This window comes from Pseudopodoces humilis, chromosome 1 (genome assembly GCF_049639895.1).
Source record: "Pseudopodoces humilis isolate 2021_Gansu_Grassland_sample_001 chromosome 1, ASM4963989v1, whole genome shotgun sequence".
Taxonomy (NCBI): Eukaryota; Metazoa; Chordata; class Aves; order Passeriformes; family Paridae; genus Pseudopodoces; species Pseudopodoces humilis.
Window position 1 is genome coordinate 95,965,522 of NC_142200.1, and position 12,471 is coordinate 95,977,992.

The window sequence follows — 12,471 nt, forward strand, 5'->3', positions numbered from 1 at the left end:
TCACAGAAGGGTTCATGGACTGTTAAAGAGGATACTTTGTCAGACCACTGGGACAATCACACAAGAAAATTTTTGAAGGTGTTGATGTAAAACATTTTTATATTATTTTTAACTACAATTCAAAATATACATAAAACCAGTCTATTAATGATAACAGTAAAGCAGACTTCATTAGAATAATCTATCATGCACAATTCTCTTCAGTGTCATAAAAAATAATGTAATATGCAGTTGCTGCAAGAATGTATGATTCATATATAATTTTGTTCTTAAGTATAGAAAGGAAAAAATAATGAAAAAATGGAGAGTCTCTTATTTACTGTGAAATAATAATTACTTATTTACATATTTGGTCTAAAAAATTCTAAATGTCTGCAAAATTATTGTGATGCTTTACTTCAGTACTACATATCTTTTCTAAATCCCCTCTTGCACATTTCTAATTTCCAGGATCGTTTCTGGTGTCATCATAAAATGATTTAGGAACTACTTATTTCAGGAATCTACTGTTATCAGCAGACATTAGAAAATATTAAAATGGTTGAAAAGTTTTTGAATTACTAGGTAAGAAGTTTTTTAATCTTCCTTTAGGCATCAAAGCTTTGTCATGGAGTAATTAACGTCTCTCAGGCTCCTCTGTATATTGTAGGTTTCTCATACACACATAGTATAACCAACGGTCCTATATTTGCTTTTATTATAAACTCCTCTTAAACACATTTACATTAGCATGATTCAGCACATAGCTTTGTGATGTGTCATCTTTTTCTCTACCTGTGCAGTCTTTATGATACAAGTCCTTTAAGATTTGTAGGGCAGTGGGTGATTTAAAAAAGTGATTTCTACTTTTTGCTGTATTGGGAAGGGGGTGGGGGTGAAGAAAAAGCCTAATCTCTTGTCTGTATTCTGGTAATGCACCTTGTGTCTTTAAGAGCAGAGACTGTAGTGAAAACTGGGAAAACTAGAGCTGGTCCAAAGTAACCTCTTCCAAAATGCACCTATTCTGAGCACCTCTTCTTTCCAGCTGCACATCCACACTTACTGGGCATTTTACTTGCTGTTGTAAACATAGCTAAATACAGTCCTGGATTTGTTCTGCAGCTTTGAGGTCAGACAACAAGCAGAGCCTGTACCAAAAGAAGGCAAAAGTACAACAGCACTGTAGAGTACATGTCCTCTTCTAAATTCATTATTTCTTTATTTATGCAATAAAGAGTGCAATCAGCAAGAAGGAATTTATGTACAGTTAAGGAAGATGTAATATGACATAATATGACATATTACAGTAGTTGCAATTGACTTTTACTATTTTGTTACTGTGAACAACTTGCTTTGGGGCTTAATATATCTCCTTTCTCATTTGTTTTGGAGCAGAAAAAGAAATATTCAGAATACTCAATAACTCAGTTAAATACCACTCTTGTCTTTTCAGGGTATAAAATTCTGCTGTTTGCAATCTTTTATAACATGTACTTGGAAATAGCACCATTTCTCCTAAGATCATACTTACAATCTTCATTTAATGGACAATCTTAAGCTAACCTGAACTGAAAAGACATTCAAAGACAAAAACAGATCTACTAGATAGTTTTTAGGCAGGAGGAAATTAAGTGAAACTTGGGGTGAGTTTCTATTTTGGTATCTATTTTGATAGCTATAGGAGCTCAGAAAATCCTAACCAGAAAGGCACCTTGTTCAGAATTCAAAGAATAGCAGTCTGTAATCTTCACCTGTCTCTTTCATTTAAACAAAAGATAGCCCAAACACTTCTCTTACAAGGCAGACCAAAACATGACATTGGCAACATAAAAGAAAATTAAAATAGGAAAATAACCCACATCAAACAAAAGAAAAAGAAAATTAAAAAAAAAAATAGCAGTCTTCAAAACTGTACTAATTTGGCACCATATCTCTAACTTTAGCCCCTTATTCTTCTACTCTTCTGTTCAGAGTAGGCGTGTTTGAATTCCACTTCATTGTCTTACTCTTTCCTTTTTATTTTTCCTTTTCTAACATTTAATCCTCCTTTCTCCTAAAAAAACTGTTGATTTGTATCCTGTTACACCTTCAAGTTTTTGAGTTAATACTTCTATTTCAGCAGTTCATCTCCATGTTTCTATAAGACTGGCATTCACAATAATCTGACTTTTTCCCAGAAAATTTTTTTTTTGCATTTAAATGATGTTACATCAAAACAGAACCAGGAAATGTATGCACAACAAGACAATTATGTAATGCAAGAATGTTCCCTTATGGTATGTCTTTCAAAACCCTCTGTTGTTCACAAAATTGGCTTACTGTTATTTCTAAGGTCCTGATCCAGTAATGAGGTTTGTATAAATCAGTTTGGAATGCTACTCAAACTCCCAACCATGGAATCACACCTCCATTTTTTAGCACACACAGACTATTTTTATCATTACCATGCAGAAGTTCCAGCACCAAACTTGATTTTTAGGATCAGTAACTGAAAATCAGTAGGACTTGGTCCTTTGATCCTAAATCTTTAGAATTTCTTTGGTTTCTCTTGAAAAAATTGACTGATCGATTAAATTGTTAATTACAATAATTAAACAGAAGAATATTCTCTTGTGTTCCTAATCAGTCTGTCCATCAAGTGCAAATGTGACCAGAATTTGTTTTGATAAATCTCCTATCAGTTTCTTGTTTAATCAGTTTCTTAGTGACATATTGTATAGATGGCTTCTCATTTCAAAATTCATCGTCAAAGCTGAACAAGAAAATGGCCAACATTCTCCATCTCTTCTTAAGCTGCTCCTTTACAACTCTGACAGTATTAAAGCTCTCAAATGCCAACACTGACAGAAGACACTGTAGCTTAAATGACCCTGCAGAGTGAAAATCTTATTATCTGTAAAGACAGCTCTTGCAAGCTGTAAAGCACAATGGGAGGAAAGTAACTGGGCTCTGTGCAATAGAACATGATTTCCTCAAGGCAAACACTTTAATCTTTTCAGGACAATTGACCAGAAGTGACATCATTCACCAACTGCACCAAATGTCTGCATGGAGACCAAAAAAAGTGATACAAGAGGACAGTTGTCAGGTCTAGCAGGCAAACTTTTTGGTGCAAGGGGAAACTGTCTGAGATTAGTTTAGTCCTGATGCAGTCATGTTTTCATTTTAACAGTTCACAGACAGCCAGGGCACCAGGACATGCACTTTTTCCTCTCCTTATCTCCATCTGGCTTCATTCATCTGGAAAAGGACCAGGTGTTTCACCAGTGAGGGAGAACCAAGTCCTCACATTTTAGTCATTCAATTTAATTTTGAGGTGATTTGTTAGAGGACTTCTGTATACTTCTGGACATTTTGGGAGCAAACTTTTTTTAGTGGCATGAAATAAATATGATATTCTCTACTTGATATGGAACTGTGTACCTGACACTGCTTGGGTCACAAAAAATTGCTTGAATTTGACATATAGAATCTTAAAGAATGCATTTCACCATGATTTCCTGACAATGAGTTCATTACAGTGTATTATTTGGACAGCAGCTTGAGTTGAATCTGTGTTTATTTCCTCATCTGTGATATGTCTTTGATTATACCTAAATGACACACACTGACTTGGGAACCTGATTGTATCCATGGCTGTCTCACAGACCTTGAAAAAGTACCATGAAGCTAAATTCAAAAATGCACTTAAAGGTTTTAGGGATTGGTGTTGCATTTCCTAGGTTTTATGCACCCAACTTTCTGGGTGCAAAATTCAAGTCCTCTTTGGAAATAGCCTGTGCACAACACAGCAGAGCACCATTTCAGTACCAGACTGAAGGTTCAGTGGCTGTACAGCACATGGAGAAAGCCTGGGGATAGTATTTCATCCCCAGCAGCACAGGGCTTGACAAGTCCAAGCCTGTACACTAGAGAAGAGAGCTCAGACTCAGAAAATCCATTTTGTCACCGGCTCTGTCACTGGCTGGCAGAATAGCCCTCTGCCCCAGCACTGTTTATTGGCAAAACTCTTGGGTTTTCACAGAAAACACTTTGAAAACTAAACTAAAGCTGCTGACTGAGAGGACCTAAGTGAAAAGCTGGAAGTGCGTTCCAGCTGTCAGGACATGTAGGGGCTCAACAGAGTCACTTTTCAGAAAGCCAGTGGCTGGCTAGTCTTCCTCTTTGGGTTCTTACAGGTGCAATCTGAAAAAGTGTCTGCCCCTGCTGAACTGAAACCATGGCCTCATTCTGCATCTGTAGTCTAAGAGCTGTACTCTAGATAAGAAATGCTTCCTGTCTGCAGCAGCCAGGCGCCAGACTGAGGCCACTACCTGCTGTTTCTCAGCCATGCACAGGACTCAAATGAAGAAAAATTGCACTTGAGATCTGAAGGTCCAGTCAGCTAGCAACTATGGTACCACTAAAGGTTTCAAACTATCTTGGATTGTATATCCCCAAAATCTTGATGTATTTAGTTATTGCAGCTTAAAAAAAAAAAATAAATATATATATTTAGATCAATTATCATGGGGGAAAGGAACCATGTATTTCATATAGCAAATGCAAATAAATTTTGGACAACAGATTGCTGCACTATGCTCAAATTGCAAAACATAGCATTATACTAATAGGAAAAGGGCAGAAGGCTTAAAATTTGGGGTGATATAGAGTAACTTCAGAGGCTGGTGACCTGGACTCTGTGAAGTTCATAGCATGCATAAATAAATAAAAATATCGGCTACAATTTCTACAGAAATTATTTGAAATTATTTTGGCAACATGTTCCAAGTATTTTTTGATACATAGCAACTATTCACAGTGCTTGGGAGCAATTGCAATGTCCAAAAAACCCAAACCCATAGCAAACTCCCAGTGTACAGAAGTGCATACCAGTACACTTGCAGTGTACTGAAGAACTGAGGGCTTATTTGTTCTGTGATGGCGTAAAAGATGCTGCAAGAGAATGCAACAGCTAAATCAGGAAATATAACTGCTCTGGTTCCAGCTAGGATAGGGTTAATGTTTGCAGTAGCCTCAAGCGGCATGGCTGGGACCCAGAGGTTGTCCTATACCACCCCCCATCATATCCAGGGGCAGGAGAAGAGCTCCCTCCCCTTGCTCAGGGTATTGCTGGTGGTGAACAATTGCCTGTGAATCATTTGCCTCTCCTGTCTACTCTGTCAATGATATTGCTGCTGTTACCTTGCTTATTTCATTGCTGTTTCTGGTAAATTGTTCTTATCTCCACCAATGATCTTTGCCTTTTGTCCAATTCCCCTCTCCAGCTGCTGCAGGAGGACAGGAGGACGGGAAGTGAGAGAGAGGAACGGGAAGGGAGAAGGAGGGAGGGAGCGAGAGAGCTTGCACATGGTTTGGAGTATTTTCACATGGTTTGGAGTGTTTCGGTGAGAGCACTGAATTGGGGAATCCCATTCCTAAACCATGTCAGTAACATTTGCCTGCACCATTTCAGAACTAAGAAATACTTGGGATGTGATGTGTAAGGCATTGGCAAGAATATTTTGGCATTTTTCTGGATAGCTCATTGCATCATCCTTCCACAGATGGAAGTGACTGTGACCATATTATTGCATTTAAGGTATGTGTTTTGCTGCAAACCTGTTACACACTCTGAGTGCAGTGCGCAATATGAGCAAGAGAAAGCTACAGCTGAGGTATCACATCTGTCAATACCTTCTCTGAGAGGTATTCATAGCCTCTCATATACTGAAAAACTGTGGAAAGCCAGTTCTCCTGTCTACCCAGAAATTAATATGGATGACTAGGAAATTATTTTTCCCCTCACAGGTAATATTCTTCAGATATTCTCTTCTGAATAGCCCCACTACTGTGGGCTTTGGAGAGAGTTTTTCTTTATGTAGAAGTAACCTCCAGTTACCTATCTAAAGCTCTAGTTTGATATATGGGAAGATTGTTCCTACTAACATCAGTTGGGCTTGTGCATACAAATATGAGACCAAGAGAAATAACTAATATTGTTAACATGATGTCAATAACAGATGTGTATAAGTAGGTACACATTATGTAAAATCAGGGATCAGGTGGAGACAAATAATACCCTTTATTAATTATTTTTCTTTTCTATCCAAAGTGCAACAGCCCAGTGCTTACCTTTGGCAAGTTTCAAGCTGTACTGTTGCAATTTTGCCAACCATTTGTAAAAGAATATTGCTGTGTGTTTTGGTCTTTTTTCTTTTTTCCCAGAAGTACAGCTTTTATGAAGTCATTCATTATTAGGAAAGGTTTGAAGTAATTTAGAAGTTATGCTTAAAGGTATTTTAGCTTGTATTTTCCATCCAGTCCTTTATTTCTTTTTTCTAAAATTTCATATATCACTGCTCTGTTATGGGTTACCTGTAAGTCTTTTGTATTGATTTTTTCCAATTCCTTAAAAATCAGGTTTCATTCTTCATTAAAAAAAGCAGAAAAGAACAAAAATTCTTGTGCTTAAGTGCTGCTTTCTGTCTTTTTAACAAGAGAACAACAAAACAATATAACCTCCCAAAAACAACAACAAAAAACCATAAAAACAAACAAAAAACCCCAAACAATAAACAAAAAACCCCACCCAAAACCAAACAAACAACACCCCCAAAACAAAACAAAAAAAATCACAAGAAACAAAAAACACATACAAACCCACAAAGAAAACAAACAAAAAAAATCCCCACAGAACCAAAAAATCAAAGCCTTGGTACCTCAAAATAAAGATTTAATATTTTTCTATTGAGAAAGGTATAAATTATACAATTATGAGTTCCTTTCAGTAATTCCCTAAGAAAGACAAAGGATTTAAAAATCTTGAAAAAAGGAGCCTGAAATTAATGGCATGGATTCATGTCATATATTTGAGTGAAGGTATTGACGAGGAGAAAGCTGCCACTTTGCAACTTCATCAAAATAAATATTTGGTCCCTTACATAATCTTAGTTACATTTATCAGAATTTTGTTTAAGTTTCAGTGTTAGATAAGGTTTAAGATTCAAAATTTATGATTCAATCAACTCTACTTCTGCTATTCCATCATAATTCTCTGCTACTTAATCTCAGAGGTAAATACTTTGGACAAGACAAACAGCCAACAGTCTATAACATGAGAGGGAGGTGCATTAACTTTCCTCCCAGAGCATGCTTCCAAGCTAAAATGCCATATCATTTGGAGAAAGATGGAACAAGTGAAATTTTTAATACTGATATGTTTGGTGGCTCTCAGTGACTCTGCTTTTGTAGAGGGAACTTCCTCATCAAAGGTGTATGGCATGTACTTTAAACAATGTTTTTAAATTATGTCTTTTACTTTGGTCAAACAGGTATGCACACAGAGGGGATTTCTGCAGTTCCACATGCGTGTGTACACTTCAGAAAAACTGGCTGTGGTTAGTGAACTTAGCATCCTAGATATCGTAAAAAATTCTCTTTACTTGTATGGTTATAGGCATCCCAGTGCTACAGTGTTTTCCTCAAGAGTGACATCTGCACTCATTATCACTGAAATGACTGCTCACTAATCTCCTTTTAGAGTATGCTGTAGATTCAGGAGGTTACCAATGAACACAGAAACCATGGTGAACTGCAGAGCAGAACCACATTTCCTTAGCATATGTCATAAGCCAGCAGGAACCAAAACTTTACAAAAATAATAGAGGGATGTTCATTCAAAATGGGAATGTGTTTATTTGGAGAAAAAATGTTTAGCTGCCTCCTTTGGTAGGACGGTGTTCTTTTTGGGACACTGTCAGGAACTAAGGAGTTCTCTTTCCTCCCTTACACTACTTCAGCAATTGGAGGGAGCAGATTTAATAATTAAGCATGCTCACAATGTTTCAAAATGAGTTGACTAAATGAATTTCTGAAATTAACAAAACCATGTCAGAATCAAGAGCTGGTTGTGTATTCTCTGTACAGTCTACCACTGTAAATAAAGCACTGCTCTAATGGTAGTATTTTCCATAACAGGAGAAACTATTTTTGTTTCAACTCTTGTTCATGATACCAACAATTTTTATAAAGAGCAGAGTCTTGCCTTGCTTTTCAAGGGTTTTCATGATAGAAGCACTGACTCATTTTTGTAGGCTGTTAACAACTTCTTTAGACATCCTGCACAATAAACATTCATATTTTAAAGTAATACATTGCATTGCCATATCTCAAAGAATTTTGACAGATTGACTAAATATTGCATTATCCTAACAGGAACAAAAACTGGCACAGAAATTACTTGCAGAAAAATTTAATTAATGGAGAAAACTGGAAGTAGAGTTTAGACCTACCATACCTCTTATCAGGTATCTAAGGATTAAGTTATATGGGAATTGCATTGATCCTTCCTTTTCCAGCAAATTTCAATTTTCATATGGAAATGTGGGCCATATCTCCTACATGTTGTACTCTATTTCATGGGTTGTCATCAGAACTCATGCTTCTGAGAATAAATCAAATATTGATATTAGCCACTAAATTATAATTTTTGGAGTGGTAACTATTGAAGTCCTACTTACACCACAACTCCACCTTTTAGAAAGCACAATATAATTCTGAGGGAGTCTCCTTCCTTTCTTACTTAGCCTATGATTATTTGGACACTTCAGTAACCATCTGTATGAATACCACTTTGTAGAAAAAGTTCTCTGTGATCCAGAAGTCACTTACACCTTTGTGAAACAACCACATTTTTCTGAGACAATTTTTTAGTACAAACAGGAAGCTACTCTGCAGTGAAAATCTGCTTTAATTTTGAACCATCTACTATGCAACTGTATACCTGATAACAGAGCATCTGCTGAGTAAACAGAGTCTTCTTCAAAGGAAAATAATAATATATAGAAAAATTATTTCACCATTTATTTGAGAAGGAGCAAGTGCAACCATGAATGCACACGTGAGCATTCTAGCTTTGAAAGAAAAAGGAGAGAAAAAATCCTATCTGGAACAGGGAAAAAATTTTCAAAAGACTCTTCAAAGAGTCTCTCAGCTAATCCTGTGGGACTTGAGAAGAGGGAGATGAATCTGAGGAAAAAAAGGAGGTCTTTAATTAAACTCCTCAAGCCCTGTATATGCATATGCATGTTACATATGTCTACTGCTAGAATTATTTGCTCACTCCTTGATGGGTGTTGCTGTATTGCACAGTTCAAGATCCCTTCCAAAAGTGAGTTGAGATCCAAAAAAATGCAATGGAGAAATAAACAAGACAGAGAGAGAGAGACATTTGGTTGAAACAGCTGCTCAAGCCCCTCGGCATCTCACAAAGATTATCTGCATTGGAAGTTTGCCTTTGGTAGCACCCTCACACAAGTAACCACGCCAGAATTTATCCACTGACAGGGACTGTAACCTACTAAGGACTAGAGAATCTCAAAGGATTCATGTTCATACTGAAATGCTGCTACAGGCAGCAAACAAGATCCACTGATAGAGACAAAAAATAATCATTTTGGAAACATGCTTTCATGACCCTGATTGCTTTTTTTTTTGCTCTGGCTGAACTGTAATCTCATTATGGATTGAAAGAGTAACATTGTTTAAAAGTTTAAAATAATCTTGGAATCATTTTATGTTGCATCAAGTAAATTGTTTTTTTGGTGGTTCTATAAATAGACGGTGAAACCTGAAGATCACTTTTTTTTTCCTACTAAGCAGTAGTATAGTAAATAATGTAGTAATGACCTAAAATTGAAACCCTTGATATTTCAGCAGCTCTGAATGCCTTAGTACCTCTTCAATATTCCTTAGTTTCTTAGTTTTAATCTTTCCTGGAATTATGGGACATAATGTATGAAAGATACGTGTGTGTGTGTGTAGATATAAAATATGTATGTATGAGTGTAGATATGGAGGTACATATTAAAATGAAAGGACTGGAAAATGGCACACATTTAAGAAACCTAGAGAGAAAGGCTAGTATTTAGTTGCAATTGGGGGAAAAATAGTAATTAAGTAGAAACAGGTTGTGGAGGAAAGGAGCTCTTACCTCAGGAGACAATCTGCCCTACTTGCTTTTCTCACATTTTGAAATCTATGAATCTTTTACTTGCTTTATCACTTTCCTGATTCCCTGCGGGCCAGAGCTGACAGCTAAGCCTCTGTTTTATCTTAAACTGTTCAAAGAATGTCAGAAAATGACTTACCCTGCTGAGCCTGAAAGTAGCAGGAACCCACCTACTGGTTACCCCTAGACCAGGTGAACACTGTTGCTTCAGTGAAATCATAATGATAGTCCCAGAACAGCTGGCAGATTGTTAGAATATACGGTCTTTTACTGCTTCCAGTTGAAATCCAGAAACACAACTGACCTTTTTTTTTTTTTTATCGTAGATGTAATTATTTATGTCTTGAGCCACTCTGATATCAGCAGAAAAAGACAGTTTTTCACCCTGTGTTGTTACCAGCTGTTTTGTATATGGACAGGGTCAAGTAGTTGCACTGTCTGTAACTGTCAGCTCTGCTCATTCAGTGGGCTCTCTTCACTGTCTTTGAATACAACCTTTAAAAATCCTTTCTATTTTTATACCATTGCACTGTAAGAATTAGCTTTAAAATACAATGTTGTCACAATATTTTGGCATGATAAAATGCAGGGATATGTGCTGCATTTGTGGCTGTATTAATGTCTCTAAAAATAGGATTCCACGGGAATTTCTACAGTCATTTCATTTTAGTAGGTGTTAACTTGTGATAAAAATTGATGTATCTCAAACAGTTCTCTGTGATCAAGCAAAATAAAGCAGAATAGGAATTGCAGACTATGCTCAACCCGTGTCGTGAAATAATATGCTGCAATAGATGCATTTCATCTTCAAAGTTTTACTATTTGTATTACCATCAGAAGTAGCATACAAGTAAGTGGTATATGAGATTGTTAGGTTAAAATTCATCTGAATGCCTCTGAACCCGTGTTTTGCCATTCTCAAGAGGAAGCTATAACACCATTCTTCACTTCTTTTATCTCTTGTGAAATAATTGTTTCTTTTTTGATAACTGAGGGGAAAAATACCACTCATGCTAAGCACAGCTCCTTTTATTGTGACAGGTTATCTTTGGATTTTGTGCTGATGAGAAGGTTTGCAGGGAATTTATCATTGATGTCCTCTTAAATAATAATAACCAAGTTTTGGAGGTACAAGTTGGAGGTCTTGTGAATCCATGAAGGTCTGGAAAACTGGCCCAGAATGAGTCTTTCAATTCTTCCCCTTATTGTGAGGTCAAGAGAGGTGGGATGTTTATTACCTTTAGCTCTGCACATCAGAAATTTCCTGCTTATTTTTTGTAGAATGGAACATTTCTCAAAGTCTCTCCAAAAACATCAGGGATGTAATTTCAGATCTTTGTTTACCATATTAGTATATTGGCTTACCATAAAACCTTCAACCCTAGTCCTGTTAGGAAGCATTTCTCTACACAAAACAAAATCAGTGGTTTTATTTTCCTTTAAATTTGATGTTGTTGTTGGCACACTTTGATTCATTATAGTGTGCAAACAAAAGAAATGGTGTCCTCTCCAATTAACACTAGTAGATCATGCAACAGTAGAGGTGTACTACCTTGAAATGTATCCCTTGGATTAGGAAACAAATGTCAGTTATACGGGGTTTTTGAACCATTTCAGATGGATAGGAACTTAATGTGAATTGTGTTACTTGCTATAATGTCTTTCTTTGCTCTTACTTTGCTCACTCTTGGCTAATTTAAATGCCAGCTCACTTCTGATTTTTGGGAATTTGTGAGTCCCATGAATCCTTATCATGATGTTGTGGTAGGCTCTAGGGTATATAAGGATACTGTGACTGAAAAGACACTGGGTAAAAAGGTGTTATTTCCTGTTAACTAAAAACACATTGCATTGCAGAAATTACAATCTGAGGACGTTTCAGAGATGTGGTGAGAAACTTGGATAGAATTATCTTTGATAGGGAGATTGTGTACAAACCACTGTTCCGTTATTTATGTTACTTAAGTAACTTTATCACATATTGTTAAAACATTTAAAAAACCCAGAAGAGCAGCTGAGTAATTTTTGTGTCCTTCATAAAAGCACTGTTTATAGAAGTAGTTCCAAAGTGATTAATTGTCGCTGATTATTGCATAATGGTGGGCCTTGGCTTGTGCTGAGGACCATCATTTGAAAGGACTCAGCACCTTCTGAGAGGTCTCCTGCAGGATCGAATCAATGATATTTTGGATGATTTCCCAAAAAGTACAGTATGGTTGCTGACAGTGGATAAGGAAACAGATTATGCAAATTCAAAGTACACAATATGAAAGCTTGGGGTACCTAGGCACACATTTTCTGCAGTCATAGGTTTTTCAGTGCCCTTCCTCTCCACTATTAAAAAAGGAACAATAATATACTTACTTTATGAAAGCATAGGAAAACAATTTCAGTTTTCCGACTATTTGTTTTGAACAAATACTGATGATATTGCTCTCGTTATTAGACGGACAGATCTGCCAATGGGCTGATGAAAGAAATGACGATGAATGAAGATTACA

The 12,471-nt window shown here is 36.5% G+C and overlaps 1 protein-coding gene across 1 annotated transcript in view; it reads left to right on the forward strand.

The window, feature by feature from the left end:
- ADCY1 (adenylate cyclase 1) overlaps window positions 1–12,471 on the forward strand; it is a 141,770-nt gene that overhangs the window by 29,835 nt on the left and 99,464 nt on the right. The gene's annotated exons all lie outside the window — the stretch shown is intronic.